We start from the raw sequence: 20,449 nt of genomic DNA, 5'->3' as shown, positions 1-20,449 counted from the left end.
CTTGTAGGATTTATCATGATTGGTCTTTGTTTCAAAATTGCATAAAATAAACAACTAGCTGCTGCTGCTAATATCAACAACATTTTCTAAAAATATGTTGTGTATGTTGTGTCCTTCTAAATATTTATCTTTTTTAATAATCTCAATAAGCTATATTTTGGGAAGCTTTTTGGGTGGGCAAATAAATACTTCCAACTGAGACAAAATGAAGAACTCTTCTAGCATTTACAGAAATTCCCTTATTATCTGCTCATCAAAATGTCCTTGGCCCAGAATAGATTTAGTCTGTGGCGATTTTCTCCCTAAAGTTAGAGGAAGCGAGATTCTACTCATTGGTCGAATAACCACTGTGGTCTCTCATCTTTTATTAGACAAAGAGGCCCTTTCCAAATTCATTCTGAAGTTCTAGATGGAGAATTGCGCATTTCTCACATTTCTAGTCTTTCAAGTAAGTGTTATAAGCCTTGTCTACAAAATAATTACAGAGTTATCTGAAAGGGAATGTGGGTTGCTTGTCTAAATTAGTTAGGATAACTTGTAGTTTCTTGGGAGAAAAGTCAGAAAATGAAAGTTATCTTTGAGTGTTTGGATTGAATTTCAGTATTCAAAGCATGAAATCTTTCACAAATCTTTCCATTTAGTGTTGTTGAAAAAGGTGTAATGTAAGCGCAATACTGTACCTCTTTCCTCTCCATAACTCCTGGAAAGGCGCCATAGAACATGCATTTACATCAAGTCCTTGCTTGAGGTGAGTAAGCAATTACCATCGATCAGCCTAGCAGCCAAAAGGGCACCAAATTCATTACTCAGTTTCTTGGTCCTTGTTCTATTTTATTTTATTTTATTTTATTTTAATGTTTTTATTTTTGAAGGAGAGAGAGAGAGACAGAGCATGAATGGGGGAGGAGCAGAGAGAGAGGGAGACACAGAATCAGAAGCAGGCTCCAGGCTCTAAGCTGTCAGCACAGAGCCCGATGCGGGGCTCGAACCCACAAACTGTGAGATCATGACCTGAGCCAAAGCTGACGCTCAACCAACTGAGCCACCCAGGCGCCCCTCTTGGTCCTTCTTCTTGCCAGGCATTTTATACACTTGCCTCCTGCAATCTGTAAACTGAAATGTTGCTTCATATCCAGGTCACCTGGTGAATCAGAGGGAATGGGAATGGGCATTGCTGTCTCTTGAGAAGGCACCATGATGAAGCAAGTGATTCTTAGCACTTTCCACATCTTATGGTATTGTTGCCAGGATGCTTGAGAAGATATCCTGCCAAACTCTGAACTCTGTGAGAGTCATTGGGATGCCCATGCCGGTTCTGAGTTCACATGCCCAACCAGGTGATCTGGACTATCACACAGTAAGGCACATTCTCTTAGCCTTGGTCTGTCCATTCTAGGTTTGTTCCCTATTCCTGTTTGGCCATTAAGGTACCCTCATTGCTCTCAGTTGATGCCTCTGGTGGGTTGTGGCAGCCCCACATCAGCTGAAGTTTGGTTGGTTTTCAAACACCAACCCAGAATAAGTGTTTTGAAGATACCTGCTTCAGATTTCCTAAAGTCATGCATGGAAGGCCTACTCACAGAAAAAGTAAAGTGGAAGTCTAAGTTGCGAGAGATACATGAGGCAAATCTAATTTTCCTATTCCACTACCTTCAATGCATACGTCTAGGCCTCTAACATTAAAGACTATATTTTCACATGACAAGGTTGATGTGAATAAAATAAGATAATTGATATGAAAATAACTCATAAATACCAAGCAGATTGATTTTATAGGCATCGTAGTGACAGCAGTAGTGATAGCATTATCATCATCATCATCATTACTGTAGTTATTATCAATGGTGGTAGTGATTGTAGTTGCATTAGGAAGGATATAGTAGATCTGTTTCTGTTCAAATGGCAAAAAACTTCAGAATGGGAAGTACACTTAGAATTTAGTTGCTAGTTAAGAATTTGCTGATGGTTATATTTTTTCTAGCCACATAGAAATATAAGCTTTATTTTTTCTTAGCAATGCCAGGCAAGTTTTAGATATATAGACATACATATGTATATTTACATATATATGTATGTATGTATATATGTGCGTATATGTACACATCACATATATGTGTCTGTCTAAATGTATGTATGTAATATGCCAATAGATACTAATATGAGCACATATTCATTAATGCTGTGCATAGATTTTGTAAGTACTATCCATGATGTAATGTGTTATATAATAATCCAACATTATAACTTAGACTGCACACACATTATAATATAGTACATATCAACTTAAAGAGAAGCTAATACCTCATACCAAAGACAGACCAATTATCATGTATCTTGATTAGAGTCCCATCTTAGTTCTGTTACAAAGTATAAATTATTTATTACGATACTGTATAAAAATGTTAAATTGACCTTGGAAATGCAAGTGTTCACACCTACGTATGTACTTTAAGCACATTAGATTTTACTAACAAGCAGCCTTAAGTCTAATGAAGGCAGCTCAGTGTAGTTCATACAAGTGTTTAATTCATACAACATGAGCATAAATCTTTTCTGTTCTTAATATGCTTTAGAGAAAGGAACCTATTTTATAGCTAAAAGCAAGTGCTAAAATTATAATCTTAATGTGCATATTTAATTAGTTTTGTATTTTTATAATCCTTTGATTTGAGGCATTTTTAAAATATGCATTATCTAGAGAGTGAAGCCTGTTCTTGTATCTTTGTTTCAGTGAGAATATAGAACTGACACTATTGTGTCTCTGTATCTAAGACTCTTTGTGGTATTTCCAGGAGCAGTAATGTGTATTGAGCCATCTCTAGTCCTCTGTGCTTTGTGACATTTACTCATGAGTAAAGTGAGAAGAGGTAGAACCTATAGCAAAATGGTAACCAAAACCAATTTTAATTGATGTGAAAAATCTCAAGCCCACTTGGTGGGGAACTTTAGCTTTATTTCCCACAAACTTTCATCATCTGCCTGTAGCAGAAATTATTCTGTAGGGTTTGATTGTTTGCAAGATGGAGAAAGAACTTCAAGATTTGCATGAAGTACAGTTATTTAACCAATTTGAGGGCACCGGTGGAGGGTTTTTAAAAATTATTCCATTTTATTGCTTTACCTTATTTATCTAATTCAGTGAAGTGTGAATGTATGTGATTTACATACAGAGGAAAGTTCCTTCTATTAGCAACTTTAACCCAGCTCTTACTTGGTCATAATTAAGTTGATCTATCTATACACACAGTATAAAAGAGCCAGCTGTAAAGTGATAAGTACATTTTGGTTATCAGTCATTTGGATATTTATTTTCCATATTATAGCAAATCTCCAGAAGATTGACTAACTATTTTTGATCAGTCCAGATATTTGGCATTTCCTTGATATAGTTTGTAAAAACAACCATGGTAATAGGTTTGATAGACTATAAATAAAACAAATGTGCTCCTAATGGGCACACACACTTTTAAAATTAAATTCTACTTACCATTTATTTATTCCTGTAATGATCTGTTACATCTAATTGACCTTCAATGCTGCAGTGAATTGTATTACCTTATGAAAAATGTCTATATTCTTCTGTCTGCCTTTGCTAATTAGTTTTAAAAGTGCCTAGAACACATTTTTCTCTCTTTGAAGGTATTTTTGTAACATTTTTTGCAAATGTTATTTTTTATATGCAAATATGAATAGCTGCTATAAATGTGTGTTGTTGTTGTTGTTTTAATGGGTGAGGATTTTGTTTCTCTGTAGTGGAGACAGATGTTATAATTCAAAAAGAAAGATGAACAAATTAAAATTGTAATTACTGATAGACTATTGGCCTGCCAAACTCTCTTATGCTTGGGATTCCTTCAGAGCACCTCAAGGACAATTTAATACTCCATTAATTGAACTTTAAATGAATAGTTATGAAACAGATACTTTGTGCTGAATCGGACAGTGCATCTGGCAGCAAAAAGATGGTGTACTCAAAAGGTTTAACGAGAGTTATTAATGAAGGGACTATTTAGGGAAGTGTGGTCAGGGTTAAGGAAACCAACAGGGTAATAAAACATTTAGGACTAGCAACATGGGGAGTTGTTATCATCTCTGAGCCTTGGATCCTGGAAGCTTTGAAAGGTAGGATGCCTGTGGCCAAAACAGCAGTGATTGGCTGGTCAGGTAGGGATAAATACTCTGGCCTCTCTCTTCCAGGCTTCCCATTGCCAGCCACTACTTCCCACTCATTGATCTCAGCTAGAAGCAAAAGTTAGCCTTTTGTGGCACAGATCAAGATGGAGAAGACAGAAAATGGATCTAGGGAGCCAGAGAGAAACAATTAGTACAGACCCTATATTAGTATTTTTTAAAAATTTCTGTTGTAACAAATTACCACAAATTTAGTGGCTTACTATAACACAAATATATTATCTTACAGTTCCGAAAGTCAAAAGTCCTAAACTAAAGGTGTCTACAGGGCTGCATTCCTTCCGGAGGCTCTAGGGGAAAGTTAGTTTCCTTGCCTTTTCCAGTTCTAGAGTCTGTGGGCATTCCTAGAGACTCCCGATCCCTTCCTCTAATCACTCCAGCCTCTGCTCCCATCATCTCAACAGTTTCTCTCCCTCTGACCCTCTTGCCTCCCTCTCCTAAGGAGCCTTGTGGTTACATTGAGCCCACCAGAGTAATCCAGGATAATCTCTTCATTTCAAAATCCTTAACTTAATCCTATCAGCTAAATCCCTTTTGCAAAAGAAGGTAAGGTATTCACAGGATAGGACACGGACATGGACATCTTTAAGGAGCCCTTTTTCTGTCTGCAGACCACAGACCCCCACAAGCTATTAATGTGAAAGAAATTGATGTCTCTGCTATAGGCAGGTTAAAACTAGAAAATGTGTTTAACATTTTATAACTAATAATGAATTACTTTTTAAAATTTGAAATGTATTTCTTTTTTGACGAATGCAGAAAATGTCGAACTACTATTCTGTTTAATGTTAACATGGTTATATATATTTAGGGCTTTATGTTTTGAATATCTTCTAAATTTCAACTTCTCAAGTTACCTTCTCCATCTCTCATGGCATGAATACTTTCACATTTTTTATTCAAAAGAAACTGACTTGGAAAAATAATAATCGGTAAGGTTTATTGGGTTATGATTTTCTAGCTATTTTCATATATTACTTTCACAACATCCCTGTAAGAAAGATACTATTATTAACTATATTTTAGAGATGATGAAACAGATACGTAGATTAAGTAATATGTCTCTGGTAATAGAACTAATAAGTGGATATGTTGAATATCATCTTCCATTTGCTTCCCTAGATCAATTTTCCACTCTGCTCTGTTTTGGGGCATCATCCAGGCTGTCTTTGCCCCTGGCTTCTGATTGGCTTCAATGAAAGGGACAGCTCAGCAAGCTTGATAGTGAAAGAAGAGAGAAATGGTGTTACTTTTCATTACTCTACACTCCCTCTCCCCTCCTGCCTTGCTGCATAGAGGGTTTGCTTTCCTATGTAGCTATAGTTTCTATTGGGTATTCTTTTCATTCTTAACCAAATTCTGGGAATACCATTTCTTGACTTCTTGGGAGTAGTAATGACTTGCATTTTTGCTGGTCCTGGGGTTTGTCACCATCCCTTATGGTTTCTTTCAACTTTCCCACACCTCTGTAGATAATCCCTTCATTATTTTCATTTAAACCCCTCTGAATGTGCCATCTTTTTCTCTCCTTTTGTAAATTAACTGCAGTTTGATTACAAGGATATTTGAATTAGAAGCTAAGTTCTTAATCATTTCAATATATTGACTTTAACAAAAACACATCTCCCAAGCAAATGGATTTACAACTTGAGGTGAATTCGTTGCATTTAGTCAACTATTTATATACTGGTTTGTAATTGCTAATATTTTTTAAAAAATGACGAATTCACTAAATTAAGCCAGTTTAGTAATTTTCAGATATGGACATAGCATACCTTATGTTGGGTATAATGAATATACTCTGTAATAAATCTCCCTGTAAATATAAAGCCAGTTCACCTTCGTTATTATTCTGCCATCAGTAAGCATTGTTTATAGCATCTTATTTGTCATGCTCAGATTTTATGCTTTGCAGTGAGTTTGAGTTCAATTCATTAAAATGGGAAACTCATCAAATTCTCCTTCAGAGAAAGGAACTCTTACCCTTTCAAGATACAATACATTTCTGTTCTTTTACAGATTTCTTTTCACTACTTCCTAAGTGATGGTGATGTCTGTTTCCTTGACAACTAGGTAGGGTGAGTGCTGCAATGATACTGAGTGCATGTCAGATGTATTCATAAAGTGAGTTGTAGTTGTTCAGAGGAAATATATCAGAACAACCTTGTATTCTTTTGTGAGCAAAGATGCTAATGAAGGAGCTTCTCATTGACGGTGATTTCCATGGAGCAGAGGGATAGGCACACATGATACTCAACACCCACCTATCACATTTTTGTATTTGTTTACTCGTACTGTTCACTTTTCCCCATTTATTCTTAAGTCACACATACTGACCAACTAGTTTATAACTTGAAAGCTAAACAGACCCCTCATCTATGTTTTTTACGACTGTGGGCTACAGTTAGGGGATAGCATTCTGGTCTCTGGTGGTCTTTGCACCTAGAATGTGTGGTTCAAAATGCATTATGACAGTATAATAGTCATTCTGGGGTCCACCAGTAGATCGTTTGGAAGTCTTTCTTTTTTTTTTAAATTTTTTTTTTTAACGTTTATTTATTTTTGAGACAGAGAGAGACAGAGCGTGAACAGGGGAGGGGCAGAGAGAGATGGAGACACAGAATCTGAAACAGGCTCCAGGATCTGAGCTGTCAGCACAGAGCCCAACAGGGGGCTCAAACTCACGGACCGTGAGATCATGACCTGAGCCAAAGTCGGACGCTTAACCGACTGAGCCACCCAGGCGCCCCTGGAAGTCTTTCTTAACAATTGTTCCTGCAAGTCTAAATTACAATATCTATATTCATAAACCTGTAATGTAAGAGCATCCTAAAATGACTTTTGACTCATTTAAAAAAGGTATTATTAGATTATTTTCATAGTCATCTGGATATTAAATGTATATTGATATATTTGAATCATTTGAAAATTGCTCTAACATAGTACATATGGAATCTCTATTAAGGAGAATATGATTAATCGACACATTCCTTTTCCTGATCAGACAGATAATAGAGAGTTTGCTCTCCTTGAAGAATGGTCTTCCTGAAACTAAAACCTGGGATACATTTGTTAAAAATTAAACTTTATATATCATGTAATCTTTGTCTATGATTATGGATTATAGACATTAAGGCTTTACAACTTCAGTTCTCTTCAGTGTTAAGATATTTTCCCAACAATTAAGGGTGTTTAAAAAAAAAAATATATATATATATATATATCTATATCTATATTCCTATTGGGTAGAAATGAGAATCAGTCCAGAGAGCTTATACTTTTCCATCAACTGAACACATTGATGATATTACTAAATACTCATGAGAGAATTGGAATTTCTTTTATACAGACCATGAAGGTTATGTCTGTTCTAGACATTAACAGAAGTTTATATAATCCACAAAAAATATCTGATCCACTTACTGTTAGTAGAGGCCACTGATTGCGTGCCCAAGGAAGCAAACTTTAAAGTGGAAGATTAGTATGCAGGAAGTCTGTTCTTAGAAAAGAATGGAAGCAGGGTTTGGAAGAGGGGAAAGTTGGGTGGTGATGTAAATGTAACAAAGGTCTCAGCCAACCTCGTGAGCTGCTTTGGAGCTGGGCTCTTCTCGGCTGTCCCGAGTTAAGGTGAGGAGGCCTAGCCCTTATAACTCTGTATTTACCAGTCATTAGGTATGGACTGCTCTGAGAGACAACACGGCTCTCTTAAGCTGGTGGTAATTCTAAGATGAGAACAGATCTGAGAGCCTTCAATCAACTTCATAGCAGCTGAAAAATCATTTCTTCCATTTTGAAGATGGATTTAAGAAGGACATCACAGCATCCATGACAGTCCAACACTTGAGCTACTTGTTTCCACAGAAACTCATTCAGGACTCTGGTGGGACTCTCTTCCTTACGAGAACAGATAAGAGAAAGTTGATCTGCAGCTGCAGTAGGTCTGAGGCTCCAACGGATACTTAGCATCTCCCCCCTTTACTGTCTATTCTAGATTGCCTTATCCTTAGTGAGCAACTCTGCTGGTTTGGATGGCCTATCTGGTAGGGATAATCAAGCCCTCATCCCTAAGAGGTCCAAGCTTCTGGTTATCATGCTCTTTTGAGGCTGCTATCCATATCCATGAGACATTCCACACAACAGCCTGAGTGCCACACATATTCATTCCCTCTAGTCCATATTGTGTAATAGCAGCCCTACCCGTTCTTGATGAGGTGAGTTAATTATTCCTGCCTGGATGACAGTTTCTCTTCTTGCCTGCTGGTACCTTGGAATGAGGAACCTGGAGTGTCTAGGCAACAGCTGTAGTTGAAAATTCATTATGACTTTTTTGTGTTCCTTGGTGACATTGTTGCAGATTTTAGGAAGCACACATTCTCCGAGCGGGTCACTGAAAGCAGTGGCAAGCAGGGCCTCTGCTACTTAATCATTTGGTTCTCAGACCTATGTATTCTATCTATTGGGGTTGTTGTATTCTATAATAGTCACTTGTTTACTGTGTATACTGTGTCCTGGAGGATAATACCATCATCCTTGTAGGGTAGCATCTCCAAGCTGTCGCCTTAGCTATGCTTTTGATAAGTAATTACATACTCTATGAGGCCATAAGCCACTGTATGTGTAATTTGTGACAGGACCAGGGGACTTCATGATCATGTACTATCATACCTCCTATGTTGTTAAGTGGACCCATACATCTGATGAAAAGTTATAGGGGATGGTGTGTGAGTGTATCAGACATTCTTTAAGCCCTTGAAGGACGGTGCTAGTTAAAACTCACAGACAATAAAGCCACACTCACACTTGGAATACACGCCAGTTACTGACAAGGCATATCAATGCCCCTTACCGTGGTAGAAAGGATCAAATATAATAGACTTGCCACCAAATGACTAATTTTTTTCTTCAAGGGGTAGTGTCATTAGGTGCTCACCATTGGTCTTTGGTACTAACAGGTTGGAAATCTGCTATAGCAGTAGCAGTCTCAGCTTTGGTGAGTGAGAACCCATGATCTATAGCCCATGCTTAGCCACCGTCTCTGCCACCATGGCTACTATATTTTTGTGTCCATTGTGTCAGCCCTGTGGTAGTTAATGATGGATTTGGATTAGTGTCAACTAGCTGAATTCTTCTATCTATCTGGTTGTTTAGTGTCTTTTCCATGGTGGGTATTCTCAGCATCAACATTCATGGGAGAAGAGAATGAAGCAGGACTGAGCTAAATAAGAAGTTGGGCTATGGTACAGTCCCAGTGAGGCCTCAGCTGACCCTGTGAAAGGCTTGAAATTTTAATGGCTCTTCAGAGTTGCTCTGAGTTAGGAAAAGAGAACTTGACTGAATCAACCGGTCACTAGCTGTGGGCTGCCCTGGGAAGGAGGGTATAATTTTGAGCAAGGTGACTCTCTTCAGCCCCTTTCTCCAGCATGATTATATGATGGGGGTTGGGGAACTGAACACAAAGAACTTGAGACTTCAGGAGAATCTCTTTCCACCAAAATTAGTCTTCTAACCCAAGCATCAAATCAACCTGGGTTAGTATCCCAATAATTTTTAGGTTTATGAGAATGAAGCCTCATCCACTGAGGATTGAGATCTGACTAAACAGGCCAGAGGTCTATGCTGTCAGATAGACTACCTTGGGTATCAGGTCCATCTGAAAAGTTCCTAGCCAGTGATAAAAGAACACACCATCCGTTTCCTACAAGTGGAGACTGACATACGCGGGGAGCTCTCCCTGGTGCTGCTTAAAAACTTGTCGAAAGACTGCCTCCTCTGTTTAATCTTCTTCTGAATCTGCTTATCTGATCTGTCTGTGGTACATTTTGCTTAAAAGTGATCTATTTTGCCTCCTCACAGTCCCACCAAATCTCTTGGGAACGCCTGTTGCAATTCTGATCTGATCTGATTCTAAACATGTGCCAAGCTCTACTCGTCACCCAGACCTGCCACCCTATGACCAGTTCCTCTGTCATCAACTCACCCTATATTGTTTTGTCTGGTAGAAATATCTATTGAAATGCTAAAGTTATATGCATGATTCTTTTGAAAAACATTCGAATTCATTTGATTAAAATGCAAAGTTAGTCAGTAAGGAGATTCAGGATACCAAAGTGGGAAGATCAAAATGCTTGTTAAACTCTATTAAACAGTTGTTCAATATTTTACATAAAAGGAACAAAAGGCGTATAGCAAACTAAGTAAGTCACAATTAAGATATATGAGGAGACACTCTCTTCCTTCATATGTCCACTTTGTTTTTTAATGCCAATCATTACCAATATGGATTTAGCTGCCTAGCTTGCCAAGTGAATATCCATTATGCCTGTGTGTCCAGATTGGAGTACGTTTTCAGATTGAAAAGAACCATTTTTCTGAAAACTGTCTTCAAGTTTACTAAACTTCACTGCAGAAATGTTTAAACATTTGTCCAAACAAATGTTCAAACTCACAAGGATTTTGAAATCCAAATATGCTGTAAGGGCATAACAAAGAGAGGAAGTATGAGCTTAGGGGGAGAGGTAAGAAAGCAGTAGAGCATATTTGGGACATAGTAAATAGAGTATGGTTGGAACATCAGATATCCAACACACTGGTAGGAAAGAAGGAAAGGAATATATAGACACTGAGAAGACTAGTAGCCACCATGCCTAAGACAGTTTAAATCAAGTAAACTGATTAACAAGGGAAGAAATGCAACATTAGCAGTAGCAATGGGGGAAGAAGAGACAAAAGAAGCATAGAGACTAGAATAAGACTTAAAATGGCCTACATTATGCAATTTTGAAGGCATAAACTAGGATTTTGTTAGTAGAGATAAAAAGGAGAGGATAGTTGGGAAAGACATTAAGGAATTATAACTAACAGCATCTGGTGACTAATTTTAAGTTGGAGTGGATTTTTATGAGAGATTTTTATCAAAGAAAGCTTAAATTTTTAGCCTCGATGACTGGACACTATATGAGTGTCCACTAATTTAAACAGAAGTATTATGAAGAATTTGCTTTAGAAGTTATGATATTTTAAGTGGTTATAGAGCATCAGGTGGGAAAGTGAACCAAGCAGCTGGAAAGATAGGTCTAGCATTGAGGAGTGAGGAAGAGTTGAGAGACTAAGATTGGATTGTGAGTTATATAGAAATAATAGCCAAATTAAATTAAATGGAAATGAAATAGTTTGATCTACTAGTCTGTTGAATCCATCTGGAACTTGGGATCATGTGTCTGTAGTTTGAAGGAATTTCCACAAGGTGGTGATGCATTCTTACTAGGTAGCATAGACTTGAGCCTTCAAAATAAAGATTAACAAAAATCCAAAGAGAGCTTTTTTTTTTTTTTTTTTTTTTTTTTTTTGCTCCTTCCTTGGTGGTCTTCTGAAGCTACTATTTGATGTGTTATATGAAAATGTTCTTTACTAACAAAATATAACTATGTGATTTATGTTATTATTTCCCAAGCTTTATCAAAAGTGTAAAAGTTACTTGAAGTAATAATTAATCCAATCCAATGATAAAAATCTAGGATCACTTAAGTCTACCCTAAGTTTCTATGTGAAAATAAAACAGTATTTTCTCAAATTCTTGGCGTGGTTCATTTTATAATCTCTCTTCTTTTTGCTTTTAGGACAGAACACTTATTCAGTCTTCTTACTTTCCAGATAAATCTTTCTTTTTCCCACTATCGCATATTTTTAAATGTAAATACTATTTTCCTTCTGGGTTTGAAAGCATTGTTCTACCCACACTTTCAAGAAATTCAAATCCTCTTGACAGCTGCTTAGAGGATCCCACTCACACTTACTTAGAGGTCCAAATAAAAACATGTTCGCTTCTCATGTGAGTGAGTCATCAATGAATCATATAATATTGCAAACGTAACATTGTGTCTCTAGTTATCAGTTATCTGAACTCTTAGCCATATATTCACTTGCATACTTGCAAAACTTCCTCCACATTCATTACTGAACACACAGTCTAATGTACCAGTAAAAACATTTAAGTTGCATTAAGAGTTTGAATGAGAGTGTGTAAATTGTTTCAGCCATATCTTAGCTCTTCTAATAGGATTTTGTTTAAAAGTATTGTGCATTATCGATTGTCTTCTTTACATTATTAAGTGAAAAGACCTTTTAAGAAATTAGGCAAGCCTAAAGTCCAGAAAAGGCATCCATTGGAAGAAAAATCGTGTTAAATTAAACTGAGAGAGGAGAGAACTCATGAAAGACATAAGCCTGGCAATGCACTTGTATTTGTTTACCAGATATGCAATGATTTTCTATATGTGAGAATGTAAAAAAAAAAAAAAAAAAAGAAAGAAAGAAAGAAAGAAAAAGAAAAATATGAAAAGTGTTGCTGGTACTAAAAAACTAGAGAAATAACCATGCATTATATGCTGATAGCCTCAATCATTGTGTAATGCTGTAGAGAACCATGTTGATAGAGCAGAAAACATTAAACATCTTCAAAGACTTGAAGAAAAAGGAGAGGAAGAGAGAGAGAGAGTCACCAAAAGACCTTAGTTTGAGTAAGTTCAGGATCCTTCAACAGATTTTGCAACATGACTGTGTAATTTAAAGGTCATAGGTGAAGCAGCTGCTGCTGATACGCTCACTAAATTGCAGGAAAGTATTGATAACATGGTTATTCTGCAAAAGCACATGTTCAATATTGATGAACCTGGATGTCTTTAGAGATGAATGTCATCATGTAGGTCTATTTCAGATACTAGAAGAAGACAGTGCCACACACCTGAAGCTTTCAAAGATAGGCTGACATTGCTTTTAGGTGGAAATAAGGTACCGCTAAACTAAAAATGGGTTAGCTTATCATTCCCCAAACCACGTGGTCCCTAAGGGGTCATTGAAGAGTGCTTTGTGAAACAAGCATTTAATGATTATAGGAAGTGTTATCTTTGTGATTATTCATAATGGAATACATGAAGAAGTAAAATCTTGCAAACAAGCCTCTTTTGATAACAGATAATGTTTCCAGACATTCCTCTCTTATTATTGATTAGGAAAATCCTATCTGAGTAGCCTTTTTTTTTCCTGTCGTGTTTTTAGTTCCTGTAGCTATCGATTGGGAAGATCCTATCTAAGTGGTCTTTTTTTTTTTTTTTTTTTTTTTTTTTTTTTTTTTTTTGCGTCTCAAATGGAATGTGTAGTAGCTGGTGTGATATTACTCCATTAACAGATTTATGGAATAGTTTTAACATCAATCAGGTCCTTAAAACCTATCAATCAGGTTTTGGCAAAATGCACCACAACATATAAAGAACAAATGTGAAAGACGCTTTGTCTCACCATTTGTCCACTCTTTTCCAAAGTTTTAGGAAATGGCTGATGAAAAGCAAAAATCCTTAGAGCTTGCAAAAAGATATTTTGAAGTACATAGTGAAAATGTTAAAAGATTATTAACTTCAAATAGCAAACAACTTACCACCAAGGAATTAATTTAATTTAATGCTCAATATTAGAAGAAGAAGAAGAGAAGAAGAGGACCAACAAACACTTGGCATGAGATTTTTTTTTTTAATTTTTTTTTTTCAACGTTTTTTATTTTTATTTTTGGGACAGAGAGAGACAGAGCATGAACGGGGGAGGGGCAGAGAGAGAGGGAGACACAGAATCGGAAACAGGCTCCAGGCTCCGAGCCATCAGCCCAGAGCCTGACGCGGGGCTCGAATTCACGGACCGCGAGATCGTGACCTGGCTGAAGTCGGACGCTTAACCGACTGCGCCACCCAGGCGCCCCCTATTTTTTAAATAATTTAATATCAAGTAGACAAAATGACTGGTCTTGTAGGTGATCCTCATTTGGAGCAATACATGTGGAACCCAGTCCATCTCTTCTAGTTAAAACTCCAAATGGACATGTGTAGCAACTTTGGCCTGGGAAGAGCTCAGACCTTTCAGGAAAAAAGGTTAAGGTTTGAGTTGCACCACCAGATTAATCACTGTGATGACTTTTGTGTCAGTTTGACACAGCCGCAGGTACCCAGATATTTGATCAAACATTATTCTGATCATGTTTCTAACTGAGGTTAACATTTGAATAGGCAGACTGAGTAAAATAGACTGCTGTCCCTAATGTGAGTGGTACTCATCCAATCAGTTAAAGACCTGAATATTATAAAAAGACTGACCCTACCTCCAGTAGGGTCCATTCCTCCCTGATTGCTTGAACTGGAGCATTGGTCTTTTCCAGCCTTTGGAGTGACACCAAAACATTGGTTCTCTTGGGGTCTTGAGCCTGATAGCTTTTGGACTGGCACCACTGGATCAACTGGTTCTCATGCCTTCAGGCTCAGACTGGAAGTATACATCTACACATTGGCTTTCCTGGGTCTCCAGTTTGCTGACTGCAGCCTTTCTGAGTCTCCGTAATCTCCTTTTCAGCCTCCATAATCACATGAGCCAATTCCTCATAATCTCTCTCTTTGTTTATATATAGCTATCAAGAACTGCAGAGGTGAGACATGAGTAGACATAGTGGATAGTAGAGAATGGACATGATGAATCCCAGTTGTGACCCTGAGAGCAACTGCACTGATGAGGGCAGTAGTTCATCCCATTGATTCCCTGCTATGAGGAAGAGCCATGGCCAGTTCCTGGGGAGACTCCTTATTTTAAAGGTTATACAGAGAAAGATAAATCAGCCAAAGAGACTAGGGAGTGGCCATAGAAAATCAATGGTGTGTAGTACCATCAGAGCCAATAAAAGAAAATGTTTTAAGAAGGAAGGTTCTCTCAGGAAGTGAAGTCCATGAGAAGTAGGGGGAAGCTGCTTCCCAAAGATGCATGGAAAAGTGGATCTGTGCATTGAATGGCGTAGAGTGTGGCAGCCATATAAAGAGAAACCTGTGTGGAGCATAGCTGACTGTCAGCCTCCAGTTGCCACACCACTGAATGCCCTGTGATGTTCACGCCAAGGTCATCCTCTCACAGGGTTCCTCATAGCCAATGACTAAGCATGGCAAGGGAACTAGAGCCTGGTCATTTTTGCCTGATATGGTACTTTTCTGTGGGTAACCTTTGCTTAGGATTTCCCTATCAGTCTCTACAAGATTTTTTCAGAACTGCAGGTCAGTCTGAAGCTCTTCTCACTTAAGTCTCCTCACTTCCTTCTCTCCAAAAGTATCATATTTGCATCGCAGTCTGAAGACCCTTCCCTTCTTCTCTGCCCCTTCCTCCTTTATCATTCGCAGGCATTTTTTACAAATCTTTTGCCTGTCTGATCTCTCAGCACTTCCCGCTTAGAGCTCCCAAACTGACACTCATAGATCTAGATCAGAAAGTTAATGGGGATACCACATCTCATCCCACTTGGCCTCAGCTGGGGCCACTCAAAGACCAGAGACTGGAATTATCTAAAGACTGTCTCACATTTTTGGCATTTGAAGTTGGCTCATGGCCAACTAACAGCACCTTGATTGGTGCTATTCACTGGAAGGTATATGTGTGGCCTCTCCCTATGACCAGGGTTTCCTCCCCTGGCTCTGAGTCCCAGGAGAGAAAGAGCTGGGCAGAAGCCATATTGCCTTTTATGACCTAGCCTCAGAAATCACACTGCCACTCATCTACTGCACCGTATTAGTCATACACAGGGCCACTCTGATTGACTATAAGAGGTAATCTCACAGGCACATATTGCCAAGAAGTGTGTGAATCACTGAGGGCTATCTTGGAAGCTGACTTACCTCAGTCTAAATGCAACCCAGAAAAATTTATAGATTTTGAAAATATTGTGTTAAAACAAAGTAAGAAGCAGAAGGAACTCTAGAGCAAAATATTTTTATAAATTTAAAACACACAAACACAAAACCATAATACACATCTTATAAGAATGCATACAAACAAAAGGTTATGCATCAGACATTTTAGAATGGCTGCTTATGGGAAGAAAAGCAGAATGAGGATGGGGAATGATAATAAAATATTTAAAAACAAAATATACTTTGCTATTCTTAACAAATATATAATTAGAAGGTAGTTTTCCATTCACATGTAAAAATTCATACTTCAAAACTATATCCACATGGAGGTGTGCTAAATACTATTAGAAAACAGAGGTAGATCACAACTCCATTACTTTCCTGGAAGCAAGAATTTCAGGCAACATGAAATTCTCCCAATAGAAACTTTACTTCAGTTTCTTCTCAAACAATTAATGGTGGTCTGGAGCTCTTTGCAAATGGACCTTGATTAGAGTCTCTTATTTGTTCAAGATTGGCCAATAGTCAACATTAAACCCTTAAGAATGATGATTTCCTGTGTTTTGAGTTCAATTATTTACATGACATACATGTAAAATTTGAAGATAATATACAAATGACATATTTTGCATTTGAGAATTTTCTACATTTAGTCTATAAATTCATTGAGATACCATTATTCATCGGTCATGTATTTATAGATTTGTCATTTGTTTACTTGAATCAGCAAATAAAACATTTAAGACTAATTTAGAAAAGATTTGTGGATTGTAAGGACATGAATCTCTAAACTTGAATATTTTTTGAATACAGGTATTTCTTTTAAAACAGGAAAAAAGTGACAATTTTTGTAAAATTATATTTTCTCCTCTTTAAAATATTTAAATGAGTAAGTTTTTTCTCATTTGCAATGTGCTTCACTTTCATTACAAAGTATGGCATCACAGAGAATTATAACAAAAGTTATACTAATTATTTATACATATACGTATATAAGTGTGTGTGTGTGTGTGTGTGTATATATATATATATATATGTATATATATATATATATATATATAATTTTAATTCCTCTACCTTTTAAACCTCTGCATGCAGGTCTCTGTAAAAATTCCTTAGTCTGACAGTTGGCAGCTAGTCAATGCTGAACCAACTTCCTGTGTAAGGACATTATTTTGCATGTCCTTCGAGACTGGATAATTAATGTGTAACGTTTTACTTAAAACTCTAATTAAGTTTAAATTAAAATTCTTTGGGGATTTAATAGCGGAGGAAGCATTTTGGTGCCTTTTTCACTTAAGCGTTAAATTTGCCAGCCTGTCTGGGTTAAAGCACCTCCATTTATACATACTTAATATTGTTGTTTTAATGTTGGCGTTTGGTCTGGAAACTTTAAGAAAACTTTGTTGGTTTTTTTCCTACCCTCTATTGCAAACGTTTCACTTTGTGTTCAAGATATTATAAAACAAATAAGGCATTCATTTACTGTTTACTTCTTTCTAGAAACTAGAAAAGTACTATTTACTCAGTTCTTTATAACTTCACATATAAACACTGTAAATTAAGACTCATCTTCAAGAACTTTTCTTTGTATTCTTCAAGGAGCCTCGTTAGCTACATGTGTAAATATTCTTTTCTCCACCATCTTGCTTTTCTCCTTTCTGATCTGCAGGCACTGATTCTGTTCTGAGGACCAATCATATGGATATGAAAATTCATGAACAGGCTGTATCCACACACATTACCAATTGGAAGACGGCCTTGTCTCCAGCTTGAATATACACTCCACCCCCACCTTTGAGAGGTATCACAATATCTTAAAAGGGTTTTCAAATTAATTTTTACATTCAATACATTGTGTTAGTTCTACCCACTCTAAATGTCCCCTCCTTTTCTACCTACAGATCTCAGAATTAGGAAAAGTTTTAACTTAAAAAGAATCACTTACTATTATTCCTACCCAAGAATATTTTTTAACTTAAAAAATACCTGAAGTTGTTGGTAATTTGCTGTATCTAAAGAACAGGCCAGGTTCACATAATTTATCTATGGCCATAGACGTAAACTGTTATTGAATGTGAACTGATACATTTAATAAATCTTTAAGGTGGATGATTCGGCCAAGGTTACCATGACTGAATGGTGATCGTTTCTGGAAAAAAACAGGTCAACTCGTGTATAGAAAAATCCACTCACATCCCGTTTTGGCTTTAGCATCTGTGCTTCGCACAAGTGGCATCTTTCAAAAATATGTTGAATTTTCCTATTGTTTATTGTATTGTAGCTAAATGCCCACCAGGAAATAAATGAGAATTCATTAATTTATACAAATAAATATGTTAAATAAGTAAATAAATAAGAATTCATTATTAATTTATCTAAATTAATTATGATCTCTGCCAGGATTGAATGAAGAATTTAAGAAAGTGAAATAAGTGATAGTAAATTTAATGTACTTACTTATTTTTTCTGATCTGTGTTTAAAAAACAATATTACTTTTTTTTCTTTATTTCTAATGTTTTTAAATTTATTTTTGAGAGAGAGAGAGAGAGAGAGCGAGAGAGTGCGAGCAGAGAAGAAGCCAAGAGAGGAAGACATAGAATCTGAAGCAGGCTCCAGGCTCTGAGCTGTCAGCACAGAGCCCGATGCTGCGCTGGTACTCCTGAACCGGCAGATCATGACCTGAGCCGAGGTCAGCCGCTTAACCCACTGAGCCCCCCAGGCACCCCAATATTACTTTTTTTCTTAAGGCATATGGGACTCATAACATTGTTATAATAAACATATTCATTATTGTCACAACAATAAATTAATTAAAACAGAGGTAAAAACACTATTTTCTCATGTATTTGCATAATTACTGGGAAATTAAATTATATTATCCATAAAAGTGACTTGTAGCAAAGGAAAGAAAGAGGAAAATTGATTTTAAATAGTAGCTAGCAGTACAAATCACGTTAGGAAACAACTCTTACCTTTATTGTGAAGTAAAAATAAAACTGTAGGGGCACCTGACTGGCTCAGTCGACGGAGCGTCTGACTCTTGATTTCCAGTCAGGTCATGTTCCCAGGGTTATGGAAAGGAGCCTGGAACATGGAACCTGCTTAAGATCCTCTCTCTTTCCCTCTGCGCCTCTACCCTGCTCATGTGCACTCGTTCTCCAAAATAAAAAAAAATAATAATAATAAAACTATAATTCTTAGTTTTGTAAGAATTTATCTTGAACATTTGCCAAAAGATTTTTTTCGGTCAGTAATTTATTTATCCAACAAATATATGTCAACCAGTAAGCTAAATCAGGATGTTTTTATTTAACATTATCAATTTATCTCAAATAGTTATTTTATAGAATTTTAAAATCCTATTGCAACATTTATGTTTCGTTTTTTAAAAATGCCAAAATTGGGGCGCCTGGGTGGCGCAGTCGGTTAAGCGTCCGACTTCAGCCAGGTCACGATCTTGCGGTCTGTGAGTTCGAGCCCCGCGTCGGGCTCTGGGCTGATGGCTCGGAGCCTGGAGCCTGTTTCCGATTCTGTGTCTCCCTCTCTCTCTGCCCCTCCCCCGTTCATGCTCTGTCTCTCTCTGTCCCAAAAATAAATAAAAAACGTTGAAAAAAAAATTTAAAAAAAAAAAATAAAAAAAAAAATAAAAATGCCAAAATGTCTAAAATAACACAGTTTTTAAGGTTTACAAAATATATAGCACATTATTTTAAGCCTCCTCTAACATTTTTTTTTTTTAAAGATTTTATTTTTAGGTAATCTCAACACCCAACGTGGGGCTCAAACCCACAACCCTGATATCAAGAGCTCCACACTCCACTGACTGAGCCAACCAGGTGCCCCAAACCTTCTCTAATTTTATAATATATTTTACTAAAATTTCATAATGAATTTTAATGATACAATTATTGATGCTATATATTTATTTCAACAATATTGTCTAGATGATACTATTTTTTAGATGGAGTGCACATAAGCAAATACAGTAAAGATGAAAATTTAGTTAAAAATGTTAGCCATCAGCATTTAAAATATTTACTCTATACTTTAAAGGGAGGGAAGGAGATGTGGAGAGAAAGAACAGAGAGACGGAAAGAGAAGGAGAGAAGTAGGAAGGCAGAGGGAGAAGGAGAGGAAAAACAGTATGAATGTGTATTTGCAGGCAAAGAATTTAAGGTTGCAAATAAGTTTAAAACTGTTAATCTGAGAATTTAAAACTGGTCCAAATAATTTTGAGTCTATATGATAATATTGTAATGGTTTATTGAAATAATTGAATACTCACATTGCATCTTTGATTTTTTTGCTTGCATTTTATCTTTTGCTACATGTTCTCTTGTGTTTATTTATTTTTAATTTTAGTAAAATTTTATAAAGTAAAAAGAAAAGAAAAGAAGCCCTTTGTCAAGATTTCTACAAAAAGTATGCAACTTCAAATTAGTTGCCTACCATTCTCTTTTAATCAGTGTTTTTTAATATTTTACTATCATATTGCAAATTTTCAGATTCTACAGGATAAAACAAACCCATGTTCTTTCAACTTGCTATG

General features: G+C 36.6%; 1 long non-coding RNA gene across 1 annotated transcript; it reads left to right on the top strand.

Annotated features, from left to right (window-relative positions):
* The first annotated feature begins 370 nt into the window (after positions 1-370).
* Positions 371-19,294, top strand: LOC131505631 (uncharacterized). The gene is made up of 3 exons (XR_009258498.1): positions 371-448; positions 17,569-17,700; positions 18,450-19,294. It is a non-coding gene; the product is annotated as an uncharacterized LOC131505631 (long non-coding RNA).
* Positions 19,295-20,449: the final 1,155 nt, after the last annotated feature.

Source organism: Neofelis nebulosa, chromosome 1 (assembly GCF_028018385.1).
Source record: "Neofelis nebulosa isolate mNeoNeb1 chromosome 1, mNeoNeb1.pri, whole genome shotgun sequence".
Lineage (NCBI taxonomy): Eukaryota > Metazoa > Chordata > Mammalia > Carnivora > Felidae > Neofelis > Neofelis nebulosa.
The sequence above is the reverse complement of the archived record's forward strand: the minus strand, read 5'-3'. Positions and strand labels throughout refer to the sequence as shown.